The 14649-nt window shown below is 37.3% G+C and overlaps 1 protein-coding gene across 3 annotated transcripts in view; it reads right to left on the bottom strand.

Annotated features, from left to right (window-relative positions):
• The window catches only part of PALLD (palladin, cytoskeletal associated protein), a 403294-nt gene that overhangs the window by 107751 nt on the left and 280894 nt on the right, over positions 1–14649 (bottom strand). The gene's annotated exons all lie outside the window — the stretch shown is intronic.

Raw genomic sequence — 14649 nt, 5'->3', positions numbered from 1 at the left:
CAGACTGGTGATTTCTTTAGACTTCTGACAGAACACACAAATTCTCTGTAAGAAGGCACCTTCATTATGGGACTCCAGGAATTCTCACAATTTTCCAGGGAACACCAGAGGCTTATGGCAAAACAAACAAATAAATAAAATACTAAGAACACATGGAAATAAGGCACCATTAGCAATGACCAGCAGAAATAGCAAAAGAAACAGACCCATAAGCACCTCCAATATTGGACTTATTGGACATAGGGTATGTAAAAATAATACCATGTTAAAGAAATAAGAGACAATTTTTTTCATTTCTTGGTTCAGAAAGTCTTAGTTGCACCCACTGCAAATGCTTAAAGCCCTCAGCCTGCTTATATGCCTTGTGCTAAACTTATCTGGATGTGCTTCCTCTTAGGCATCCAGCCAATTTGCAACACCTAGCTTAAAATCTACCTCCTCATCGAAGTCTTCTCAGAAGGAATTAATATATTTTCCGTTATATCCTCATAAATTAATATATTTTTCCTTATATTCTCACAGGCTTATTGCAGTATACGGTAGTTATATTATATTACAGAAATGAAATATGTTTTGTTTTTCGCACTGTAGTATGCGCTCTTGAAACTTTAAAGCTTCTCTTAAAAAATATTTTTCTGAAAAAAAAGGAAAAAGAAAAAAAATCTCTGAATATGTCACAATTCTTGCATGGTACTTTCTATACAATCAGAAATCAACAAGTGCCTGTTGAATTAGGTTCAACTGGATGTCACTCACCTTGCTCAACCATCACCCATGGCTCTCAAATACTTGCAGCACAAAGTGAAACTTTGGTATTCACAGCTTTTTGTTGGCCCCCAAAAATCTCACTATAAAACCGAAGTCTTGTCAGCCTCCTCACTGCCCCATGCAAATTCCACACTCATTTCTATTTCCTAACCTTTCCTTATGTTGTTTTCCCCTCCTCCAAAACTCTTCCCCTTTCCCTCTGCTTATGGGAAAGTTTCTTCCTTATTTTGTTTCTGGATCCCACCAGGAACTGTGCTGGTATTTAAGGCCGAGGTTATGCATTTTGATTGCCAGTGCCTAGCACAGCTCCAGGCACATGTTTATCACTCAGTATGCTTTGCTGGAAGAAGAAGTGAAGCCCTATGTATGTATGTATGTATGTATGTATGCATGTATGCATGTATGTGTGATTGTATGATACAAGCACACATACATGTACACAGACACACACAGTCACACACACACGTACATGTTGTCAATCCAAATAGACTGTAAGCTCCAGGAAAATAAGAACAAATATCTTACTTATTTTTTTTGAAATACATATATTCTTCAAATCTAACTGCTGCTTGATAAAAATCACCCACGTTAAAAGATCAATTCTTCTAATTGGAGGGAGACCATCCACATTACATTTTTACCTAAGAGCAAATGATAATAAGTGAATAGCAGCATGATTCTGTATGATAAAAATGATAGGTGACAGATCTCAAAGGACTACACAATTGACATTTATTGAATATCTACTATGTTGTGAGAGATACTGAGCCAGGTACAAGGGATACAAATACAATAAGTGAGACAAAATCTCTGTCTTCAAGGATCTCACATTCTAAACAAGCAGAGATAAACTATGTCCTAAAATTATAAGATGCTAAATGCTATAACTTACCAGGAGCTAAAACAGATAAGGCCAAAGCAGTTACCTCTGCAACAGAGGGAGCAGGGGAAGGCTTCCCAATTCACAAAGGTCTCTAAAAGGATGAGTAAGTAGGAGTTTAAGGGGGTGAGGTGGTGGGAAGAGCATTCCAACTTGTGGAAACATTACACAGAGGCATGAAGTTGTGCAAGAGCGCTGCATGCTTAGAACAATGAAAATCAGTTTGAACATAACCCCAAAGGAAATTCAGGCAAGTTTAAGCATTGGATGGAACTGAGAAAAGGAAAGAGTGCTACAGGCCTAAAATGGGAGAAAAAATTTCCTTAAATATTTTTATTTTTCCTATTCTCATCTTTGTGTTTCTTTCCAACCAGTACCAATGCTCAAGTCTCTCCGTCCGTCAGAGGAAAGGTTTAATCAAATCTCACATTTTTTAAGAGAAAGGTTACCATGCACCCTGTTAGAGATTCAGCCTTCAGACTAGGAAACGCTTGTTGATCTATTCAATACTAACCCTTTAAATACATATCAGGGTTAATTAAGCTTCCCATCTCAAGCTTTTGGCTAATGCTCTCACTTTGGAAACTCTTAAAATAATCAACTTCTAGTCTTTTTTCCTTCACAGAGAAATTATACATCTACCCATGTTTTTCTGAATGTATGACTGTTGCAATGAAAAGAATAATTTCTTTTAGGACATCGACAAAGATTTGATATTGTGGTCCATAAATATAATATCCACCTAATTACAACCAATAGAAATACTAATTTACATGCTTATTTAATAACAGATTAGGTGTGGGTACATGCCTCTGAAAACATATGTTTGTCACCACATAGCCATTGCTGCCCAGGACTGCTGCCCCCTAGGCTGAAGTGGGGACATTTGGTTAGGTGCCTCTCATTCACATTTGTCATTACCATGAACCAGAAACATCACACAGTGCCAGAGCCATAGACTCTTACAATGAGAGGGGACTTTTTAATTACAACTGCAGAATTTTTTTAAAGCCACCATGTACTAAAAGATAATGGTCTTGAAAATCTGAAGATTGTCCTGAAAAACATCTATTTCTAGTCCTTTGGCTGGCCTCTGGATATCACCAGATAGGTGATAAAGCAACTGATTTCTGGCTTATACCGATTGTTGGGCAAATATCTGGGGACACATCCCAAGGGGTGTCACTACTGAGCTGTAAAGTGCTGCATGTTAGTATATGAGTTAACATATTTCTAGTTTGCTTTACACAGAAGCAACATACTTCCTTCTTTTATCAGAAAACTAAAATCTGAGCAGATAAATTTTCTACCTGGTACTGTTTTAGGTAATACTCTCAAGAACAATATATATGCATTAACATACATTGTTCCTAGACTGAATGAGTAATAATTGAAAAAGTCAAGCCTGTTTACAACTGTAAAAGCAATATACTGTAAATGGAAAAGAAAAGGATGACAGCATATCACCAGCAGAGACATGCCTGAACAACATTCCCAGGAATCCTTTAGCCACAGGAAAAACAACTCCAAACAAGCAACTCTTGGTCCTGAGCTGGGTGTAAATTAGCTTCCACTGACAACACACTCTGCAAACCTTTCTGCACTGAAGTCCTCTCACCACTCCAGAGTCAACAGTGTGCTCTCAAAGGACACGGGGCCCTGAAGCTGTCCTTTAAACCTTCATGGTCACAGTTCATGAGAGAGCCAAAAAGAAAACTTGAAAGATTCCTTGGACAGTTTTCAACTGGTGTAAAGAATTTCGTATTTCTAAATAAGCCAGAAAGCAGTTCCATAAGTCAGGTAGACTCTTTTTATAGATCCTTCTTGTTAAGTAGTATTTGTTGGTTTGTGTTGCTCAAACAATAAACTCTTGCTATGTGAGAATCTAGAAGTTAGACCATGTAATATTTACTCCACAGATAAATGAGGCAGTAGTTTTCTTATTATCAGAGAATTCCCCAGTGTGGTAGGCTATCGAACACTTCTTAAATGGTGAATGCACAAAGTGGGTAAAGTAACTGTGGCTGAGGTTGCTAGCTGCTAACCCAAATCCACGTCTCTTCATGGACACATGACTAGACTACTTGTTCCAGTCTCTTGCAATTAGGACTCCTCCAAGTCAATAAGAAAAAGGCAGTGCCGAGGTTTTTTTCCCTCTAGTTACTACCCATGCTACTCTTGCTCTCTGCCTGAAGGAGAGATTCTTCATTTGCTCAAATGGCCCAGGTCCTAAAGCTGGTGTTATTTATGTGGTGATGGATGTGGGCAGCAGAGGGGTTGCCTGAGACCCAGCAGTGCCTCTGTGAGCACAACTGGGTGTTAATCACAAAAGGAAGGTATTCTAACCCTTTTTATTACCTTTCTTGGGTGTGAATTCTTAGTGATAGCTTACCTTATCTGGGGTGCTTGGGGGTAGGTCTCTGTCTCTCCTTCTCTGTCTTTTAAGTAATTATTTAAAAAATTTCTATCTGTATGTCTTTTTTTTTAAAAAAAAAACAGCTTAACAAAGAGTTATAAAGCAAACATTCAGGTTGTAATCACCTGCCCAAGTCAAAAAATAGAAGTATACTGTGTGTGTCTTCCCTCTCATACCCCCAGCTCCTGGAGTAACTGCAATCCTGACTGGCAGAGTAATCATTTACTTGATTTTCTTTATGGTTTTACTATCCATGTACGCATCTCTGAATAATATACTTTGCTCCTCCCTCCCCTTTTTAGCTTTATGGAATCCTACTATATGTATTCTTTTGTCTTGCTTCTTCTGTTCTATATTATGTTTGTAAGGTCCATTCATATTGTTTTGTCAGCTATAGTTCATTTATTTTAATTGTTGAATAATACCTAATTGAAAGATCCTAAGACAATTTCTTTATCTGTCCTACTGTTGATAATGTTTGTTACTCTCCAGTTTAGGGCCGTAATGAGCAGGGCTGCTGTGCACCTTCTGGATATGTGTCTCTGGATGCGTGTGTGTAAGCATTTCTTTGAAGAATATATTTAAAAGAAGAATTGCTAGGTCATAGGGTTTGTATAACATCAGGTTTATCAGATGAAGCCAAACTCTTTTCCAATGTGGTTTTTACCAATTTATACTCCCACCAGCAGTGTATGAAATTTCCTGTTATCTCACATCCTTGCCAGAACTTGGTATTGTCAGACTTTTAAATTTTTGCCAATTAGGTGGGTGTGTAATGGTATCTCTGTTGTTTTAGTTCATATTTTCCTTATTACTAATGAGGTTGAACATCTTTTCATGTTTATTGGCATTTTAATTCCCTCTTTGGTGAAGTGGCTGTTCTAGTCTTTCACTTATTGGTTTTTATGGCCTGACTGCCTTTTTCTTCTTGATTTGTAGGATTCTTTATTCTAGACCTAATCTTTATAATCAAGTCTGGTGTTATTTACATGAGTTGCAAATATTTTCCACTCTGTGACTTGTCTTTTTACTCTCTTTATGGTGCCTTTTGATTATCAGAAGTTTTTTTTATTCGAATAGAAGTTTTAAAAAATTTTTTTATTGAATGTATTTGAATTATCAAACTTTTCCTTTATGGTCTTTTTTTTTTTTGGACTGGTAATGGGATTGCAACCCTCGGCATGGTGTTGTCTGCACCACGCTCAGCCAGTGAGCACTGGCCATCCCTATATAGGATCCGAACCCGTGGTGTCGGTGCTACCAGCATCACACTCTCCCGAGTGAGCCATGGGCTGGCCCCCTTTATGATCTTTTTACGTCTTTTTAATCCACCTGTAACTGATTTTTGTATGTGGTGCAAGGAAGAAATTCCTTTTTAAAACAGAAGCATAAAAGTTAACAAGTATCATTTTATAAAAAGAGGAAATTTTAAAGCAAATATTTTATATTTCCACCTTTGGATGAAGCCTAACTCTGATAAGAGGCAAATAGGTCTTCATGTGTGTTGTTTAGGGACAACAAAGCATCCATCTGTTAATTCCCTTAAGAAGTTAGAATGTATATATGTCATAGGCCCCATGTGGGGAATGTCCCCAAGAGAACCCTTTGTAAGGGCATGAGTATGCACACGTGCACACAATACACAAATGACTGTAAATTCACGGACACTTTTTGGAAAGACACACAGGAAAGAGTTATAGTAGCTACCGGTGGGGAATGCATTGTTTAAATTTTCTGCCTCAGGGAAAATAATATAATGATTAAGATAAATTATCACAGTAGTTTAATAGTAAAATAGCATTAGATATACCAAAATTTATTTACATATGTTTTTTCAGGAATCCACCTATTAAACAGAAGTGCTGATTTTCAGTTATTTTGCTTGTGCTTTTTCCATAAGCACAAAATACTGGTTACTTAAGAAGTACAGGAATTATTGCAATTTATAACTATGTTGAGTTATAAGGTACTCAATCTTCCTCTAAGCTATAGGACTTGGATTCTAAATACCACTCCCAAATTCATTATCTGAATAATAACAGGCTAGCATGGTGAAGGGACTTGCCTATAAGTTCAAGGTGAGTAAAAACAGTACGACTTAAAGAATTTTTGTTAGAAGTGTTTTGAAGTTAAGAGACTTTGATTATCTTTCAACTGTTTGACTACCCTGGATAAAGCTAAGAACAAGGGTTTTCTCTTTTTCTTCCCTCTACATTTTCTTGCTGAGCAATTTAGCTGCATAGGAACTATGATTTTTTTCTCAGCCTTTAACAAATGAGTCAGTTTATTTCAAGTTTGATGAGCCATAGACAGCAATGAGTTACTTTAAGTATTACAGTTATAGCAAATAAGTCAGAATATATATGTGTGTGTATATATACACTTTAAAAAAGCTTAAAACATTTCAGTTGATATTTACTATGTGTGCTTTAGCAGGATAAAATCAGTATATACAGTATGGTACCACTTAAAACAAATGTATATTTATGTTTTAAAAAGTTAACAGTAATTATTTCTACAGATGTAGGTAACAGGAAATTTATAATTTCCTCTTTTCAGTACTTTCAATGTTTCTGCAAATCCACATCTATGTCTATATACAAATAGACGTTACAGTAGAAGCAGTAAGAAAAACTTAACAAACGCCTTGGTTCTAGTCATAAGAAGCTTTGGTTTCTTTTTTTGTTTTTTTTTGACTTAAGGGGAACGCAACTCTTGGCACGGTGTGGTCTGCATCACGCTCAGCCAGTGAGCGCACCGGCCATCCCTATACAGGATCCGAACCCGCGGCCTTGGCACTATCAGCACCTCACTCTCCCAAGTGAGCTACAGGGCCGGCCCAGAAGCTTTGGTTTCTAATGTGAAGATTTTACAAGAAATGAATGAATGTTACTGTATTTTGGCAATTCAGAAAACGACACTTGCAAATTTGTAAATTTTAAACCAACTTTTCGAAATGAAAAACCTTCACTTTTTTCTCCAGCTTTTATTCCTTTCCATATAATTCAAATGTCTTCTAACAGCATTCTTATTCAAAGGAGTTTACCAAATTGTAGCCTTACATTTTACATGGCAGAACCATTTAGATAAGTAAAAGGCTCTGTGGTTGGGGGGGAACACATCAGAAGTATATTATCAAAGAGCTATTAATAATAGAGAGTATTCTGGAGTGTTCATTTCTTCACATTGCAAATCCTGACGCTTGACTCTACTAAGGTAGTGATGAAGTAGGTGACTGGACAGACTTTTCATAAAAACAAGGTGGGTTTGTTTGTGTGCAACTTTGAGTTTGACATCCTTAACAAAAGTATCTCTGGTTCTGACTTGATGACACCGAACACTAAAAATAGCCAAGTTGGGATCAGAAGGGAAGTTTCCTGTCTAATTCACTATGTTGCAAAATTTCCTGAGAGATTTACTGAATGTGTGATTAATATATAGGGGGAAATATGCTCTGTAATTAGCAAGGAAGCAGCCGTATGAGAGTGTGTGGAGGTGAGGGAGAAGGGTGTTAAATACAGCTACAAGCAAGACAACGACAACAAAACAAAAACCTGATTGCAGCTAAATCAATTGTTAATCTGGTTTCTGATTTTTTAAAAAATTAACTTTGTTCTTGCACACTAACATGAGCAGTTTTAACCTCGACATGCAAACTGGCAATTCTGTCTGTATTACTTTCACTTCTTCTAAGCCATCTCTTCAGAGTAAAGCTAAAAATATAAATTTGAAACACAAATCCAGTTCTCACAAATCTAGTTTCTTTTTCATAAGGCATCCACTCTTTCTCGAGGTAAAAATGCCTAAAATTTTCTTGGTTATAAAGTTATCCCAAGTAACGTAATTCAGGGTGATCTGATATATTCCTTTATTAGGAATTAAATGATTTCCTGGAAAGGCTGATGATAAACAGACACACGAGTAGTTCTGTTTATTTTGTTAGATTGTCACGGTGGTCTGAATATACTAAATTGTTGGATGAGTCACAAAATATTGCTACACAGTATTTGGTAAAGAAGATTAGAAGAAGTCATAAACAGGATAGGGTGGTATAGATATAGGGATTTCAAAACAAGCATATGGTCATTCAAAAATATCTGAAAGTCATTTGATTTTTTCTTTGCTCATCCAATTGTGTCTTCTTCAAAATAAGTAATATTTCAGAGAGATAAAAATGTTCAAATACTCAAAGATTTGTACAGGTGAAAATCACAAGCAAACTGACATTACCACTGGACATAGTTAACGTTTTTGAAAGGAAAGTGAAGACAACTCAAACTTATTTTGGTGAGTTTCTTGGAAAATAAAACAAGTAAAATTTCTTCCTTGAAGCAATATCCCTTGCTTTTGCAGAAGGCCAGGTATTCATAATTAAGTGCAGGTTAACTGCATTCGCCTGAGACAGCTCGTACAGAACAAAATGTACTTTGCTCCTTGTAGCTCAGCTTCACACGACCTCAGATTATGAAAAAGCAATAGTAAAAGGTGTTTTCTATAACAAAATTTACTATTACTATCAAAAGATGAGTCTGAACCTCCACAATTTGATCAAACTGCATTTTAAAACATTTTTATTTATTTATTTATTATTTTAATTTATTAATATACAATGTAGTTGATTTTTGTGTCCTTTTACCAATTCCTTCTTCCCCCCTCCCTCAAAATGAATTTTAATGAGAAATTTAATGATCTCATTAGCTGCATATGAATATTTTGAAACTTCTCTTCAAACCACCTAATTGTATTGGAATTTTAAAAAATTTACAGGACATATGCCATTTGAAAACTTATCAGCCACTGGTGGTTTTCGTTTCATAGATGGAACCTCCCAGTCACTCTGCAAATTATTTATTAAGCAGAGGGTATGATTTAGGCCGTGGGCTGAGAATGCAAGGCCCAGTGGAAAGATGGATGGATTCCCTCCTAGCCTGATATACCTTAATAACTGTTAATAGAGCATAATATGTTAACAGTGTGCTAAAATGGCAAAATTAGCTGTCACAGGACAAGTAAAACAGACAAACTGTCAGACATGAGTTGGCACTGACTGATGTTCTCCTTTGAGCTGGGCTCTGCAAGGATTCCATTGGAAATATAAAACATGATTTCTGCTCCTTATGTTTTTTGAGGATACAGCACTTATTCTTAAGAAACAATTAGGGAAAAACATAAATCAGTTCATTATTAGCTATAGGTTAACTCTATTCACAGCAGAGACCTGTGGGGAACCTAAGGTTCTGTATTACTTAGAGCTCATCAACACACAGACTTGTTTCATTAAGACCATATTGATTCTCACACGTTAATTATCATAATGGACAACTGGAAAACCTCAGATGCTATATGGCCTTTCAAATTTTTTTGACAGCAACCAATAATGAATACATTTTAAGTCACAATGTATGTATATATGCTTATTTATCTAAGAAAAGAATTTTATAAAACAATACCTATTCTTTTTTTCTACCTTTGAATTTATTTAAAAATTGTCACTTGGGAAGCTTTAAATTGATTTCACAACAGGAGGTTATGAAAAACACTGCCCATAGACTATACTTTTCAAATTGTGGTAAAGCTATATTTAGTAGAGGCATTATGAGACCATGGTATAGACTGAATATTTGTGTCCCCCTAAAATATATATGTTGAAATCCTAAGCCCCAAAATGATGGTTTTAGAAGGTGGGGCCTTTGATAGGTGAGGGTGGAGCCTTTATAAAGGAAATTAGTGCCCTTATAAAAGAGACCCAGAGCTCCCCTGTCCCTTCTACCATGTGAGGGCACAGCGAGAAGACAGCCTTCTAAATGAACGAGGACACCAGCCCTCACCAGGCACTGAATCAGCTGGTGCTTTGATCTAGGATTTCCCAGCCTCCAGAACTGTGAGAAATAAATTTTGATTATTTATAAGCCATCCAGTCAGTGGTAGTGTGTTATAGCAGCCTGGAAACATACCACTACTACTTCTAAAAATGATGACAGCTAATAGGAGTACCTGTTGAGCATTTACTATTTATCAAGCACTGTGCCTTCACATTTATTACAGGATGGTAAGTGACAATTCTTTCAGCCTCCGTTTTGGCTGATTCCCCATAGGTTCTGAGCAATAGAATTGATGCCAAATACCCCACACTCTGAAGGAGAGTGCTAAACCATCACACGGAGGGACTAAAAGATGTACACGTAAGATATGTCCACAGGCTGAAAAACCAGCTCTGCTAGCCCAGCCATTGATCACCCCTCCACCTAATAAAAGAGTGGAGTTAAGGCAGCCAGAGAGGGGTGTGTGTGTGTTGAGTGTCTCCAGGTTTCTGCCTTAGGGGAGGGGAGGGTGGCTTTTTCCTCACCTTCAGTTAAGTGAGAGGGTCCTCAAGAGGTCCTCTTGGAGAGCCTGAGTAAGTCCCTGGGAATTTCAGGCTGAGGGGGAGAGGGCGGCACTCCCACTGCCCACTGGACGAGCATGCATGACTTCCCCTAGGCCAAGCAGGCCTGGGCGGGAGCCTGCTGAGGGTATTACAAAAGGGGGCCCAGTCGGGAGGACTGTCCGGCTCAGTGAAGGGGCCTAACCGAGAAGGCAGCTGGGAGGAGTGGGCCTTGCCCAGAAGCCCAGAGGCCAGGGACAGGAGAGGAGGCGCCACTGCCTCTAGAGGAAGGTGAAGGAGGGAGCGCAAGAGAGGAGGCCAGCGCCGCGCCTCTCCCCTGCAGACGTCCCAGGCCGAAGCCGGCCTTCCTGGCAATAGGGCAAATGCGGGGTGCAGAGAGCTTTTACATAGGACTTGACCAGAGTTTAAATTATTATATGAGACGGGATTCAATTACTATGATAAAAATAATTTGTTTCTGATGGGAAAACTGCTATGAGGTTTTCTGCGATTTCATCCAGTGCAGGAAAAGAACAGAACTACAGAACAAGAGTTTACCAATGAGGGAGGAAAAGATTCGTTACGTTCTCATTGTACGAACCTTCACAGTGTTCCTCCTGTTCAACGTTATTGAACACTTTATACGTTTCATCCTTCCAACAGCTTCCTGATGTAAGTAGTTTGCTACCCACTTTTTACAGATGGGGAAACGGATGCTCAGAGAAAGCCTAAACAATCTCTAGCCAAAGTCACACTGGTGAGTGTCAGGGCACGGGTTCAAACCCAGGCAGTCTTACTTAAATACTCTCTGCTCTTCTCTCTGAGGCAATTTGATTTGGGGTGGGTTGGGAGGGAGCAGAAGGAGAAGTTAAACAATTTAACTAGCATGTAATTAAAGCACTGGCTTCCATTCTATCATTTATTTTTATTTGTGATATAAGGGGGTATATACATATATGTATATTTGCTTATAAATTATATACATATATTGTATACATTTAAAATATGCCCCCCAGTATAAATTTTAGAATAATAAGATTAAATATACTTTATTCGCTGGGTACACACATTCAGCATACTCAAACACAGATACATTTTGGAGCAAAATTCTTTGATTGCGTAGACTACTTTAAGCTTTGTCCCTAGAGTTCCTGGGGTATAAGGACTCACTCCTCTCTTCTGTTTGGGTTACTGCTGTGGGAAAATTTGACAGTAGGGATGTTTGAATTGAAAGACAAAGGAAAGCTTCTTGGAGTAGAGAGGACTCGGGAGGACCCTAAGGATACCAAAGTTTTGGGTAAGCGAAAGAAAGAAGAAGAAACGTAAGAGACTCAGAAATGGGGGTGGGAGGCTGTTGACTAAAGACAAATTTCTTTCACTTAGCAATAGTTGTAGGTTGGTTCTAACAGTTTTCTAATGAATTTTTTTTTTTTTTTTTAGCAACCCTATTCAGAGGAAATTGTTATTCTAAAAAGGGGTTGGGTAACTTTTGGGAGTCGGTCTCTGCTCTTTGATGCCATATGAAGTGTAACAAGGAAGCTAAGAGCACCAAAAACCTCCACAGTATCTTAATTTAATAATATTTACCTTATTAGACACCAAAAATGCAGAGACGCTAACCTCTGCTGGAGCGCAGCAGCCTTCCATTCTCTGAAATACTACACAAAATTGTATCCACAGGGATATGTGCATTGTTTAGGGGAAAGTGCCACAGTTTGTATCAAATTTTTGAGGAGTTCCTTGATCCCTAAAGATAAGAATAACTGTACTAGGTAATCATTTGAATAGTTCCTCCTTTAAAACAGAACTTATCTTGGGAGGAGGAAAAAGCACTTTTCAAAAAATACTTTAATGTTATAAAAGCAGTACTTACTTTGGAGAAAAAACTGAAACAAAACATTAAGGAAATATATAAAGTATCCTCACCCTCTTCCCCAAATCCTATTCTCCAGAAGGCATCTTTGTTGACAGTCTGCCATCTAGGAACTTAAAACAATCTTCAGAACAATTTTAATCAGAGAATCAACACCTAGCTTAAAACCTACATGGGTCCCAAAGGAAAAACTGGAGCTTGACTTAGGGTGGTGGTGGGGTAATAAAAATGGGGTCATTTTGAAGAGATGACTACACTGGAGAGGGACACCTGGTTAGGGCATTCCATGGGGCTTTGGACAGGCAGGTGTCACTCTGCAGTGGAAAGACCTAAGTGGATTTTGGTCAGGGCTGCAAATACACTTCCTCTGGAGCCGAGTGGTAATAGGTGTGGAGTGCTTTAGGGGTCATTTCTGTGGCCTTGAATGCCAGTTATTGATGGCAAATGACAGGCCTGATATCCACCATAACACAGGAACGTGGAATAAGAAATATACATAGTCTCCACATGAAGACTATGACAAAAGTTTACTGAGGGAGTCAGAATTAATGGAGAGACTCATTTCCATGGACGGTAAGAGTGATCTAAAGATATCAAATCTTTACAAAATCAAATTTAGATTTTAAATCAATACTGCAAAATCACAATGGAATACTTTTCTGAAATTAATATATATGTGCAAAAGTTTGTCTGAGAATAAACAGTAGAAAAAAGAGGAATACTCAGAGTATGTTTGTGGAGGAGGATAACACATCACTATTAGCAGATGCTAGCAGATTTTAAATGTACTGTACAATAATTAAAACAGTGTGATTCTAGCTCAAGTGTAGAGAAGAAGTCAACAACATAGAACAGAAAATCAGAAACAGCCACAAGCATGAATAATTTAGAGAATGATTAAGGTGCTGTTTCAGTCAGTGAGAAAACATGGATTAGTCAATAAACTGCAGGGCAAAATGAATTTCAACTCTTACCTCACACTGCATGACAACATAAATTCCACATGGTTTACATTCCTAAATAAAAAAAAAAATGAAACCACAAAATCTCAATTTAGAGCAGTCGTAGAATTTTGAGGTTTTCACATTCCAGGTCCTCATGCTGCCCTGCACAAAACTGGAGAGAGCCAGGCCCAGGGTCATTTTGCAAAATTCCCTTTTTACCCTTAGCCAGGTATCACCCAACTCAATTTACCTAAAATGAAGATACCATTTAAATTTACATGTTTCAAAAATCATTCCTCCTCAAGGACAGGGAGTGTTTTCTTCACAGTATTAAGTTGTTAAAAATAAAATGAGACAACTCTCCTACCAGATTAGATAGTATTCTTTTTCTTTTTTCTAAACAGGGAAGAAATGGTCTGTTGCAGAGTAAGTACACTCTGCTAGTTAGTTAAACTACTATATTTGAATACTTTAAACCTGAAATGATAACACAAAAATGTTTATATTCAAGTTATCAGCAATACCTTTTTAAATGCTTTTTCTATACTGCACTTGAACTTTGGGAAATTTATACACTTGCAAAAATTACAGAATAAATATATTTTAAAACAAATCAAATAATACACTGATGAACATTTTCTTTATTATATTTTTTCCTGCCCCAACATTCTCATTACAATAGCATGTATTGATTTGAGCTCTTCCCTTAAAAGTTAGTGTCCTACTTAAATCCATGATTTAAAGTAATGTTAACCAATGCTAAAAAACATGGATGAGTCTCATAAACAAAACTTTAGCAAAACAATCAAGATACAAAGAGTACATATGTCATGATTCATCTTATATAAGGTCTCAAACCAGAAAAACTAAACGGTATTGTTTAAGAATGCATTCATAGACCGACCATACACTTATAAAGGAATGAAAAATTTGTCACAAAAGTCCGTATTGGTGGTTTACCTCTCAAGTGGAAGAGAGTTGAAAAAGGAAGTATATGACATGGGGGTAGCAAGGTTCTATTTTTTTGACCTGGATGGTGGTATATGTATTAATCATGCTTTATTTATTTATTTATTTTTTTATTATTTTAAAAGTAAACTTTATTTTTTAGAGTAGTTTTACGTTCACAGCAAATTGAGCCTCAGCTACAGAGATTTCCCATATACTCCCCACAGACGTACATCCTGCTTATCAACATCCCCCACCAGAGTAGCAGATTTGTTACAACTGATGAACCTACATTGACACATCATTATCACCTAAAGTCCGTAGTTTACATTAGAATTCACTCGTGGTGTTCTACACTCTGTGAGTTTGGACAAATGTATAATGACATGTGTCCTCTATTACAGTATCATACAGAATAGTTTCACTGCTCTAAAAATCTTTTGTGCTCAGTTAATTCAT

The sequence above is a fragment of the Cynocephalus volans genome, chromosome 13 (genome assembly GCF_027409185.1).
Source record: "Cynocephalus volans isolate mCynVol1 chromosome 13, mCynVol1.pri, whole genome shotgun sequence".
Taxonomy (NCBI): Eukaryota; Metazoa; Chordata; class Mammalia; order Dermoptera; family Cynocephalidae; genus Cynocephalus; species Cynocephalus volans.
The sequence above is the reverse complement of the archived record's forward strand: the minus strand, read 5'-3'. Positions and strand labels throughout refer to the sequence as shown.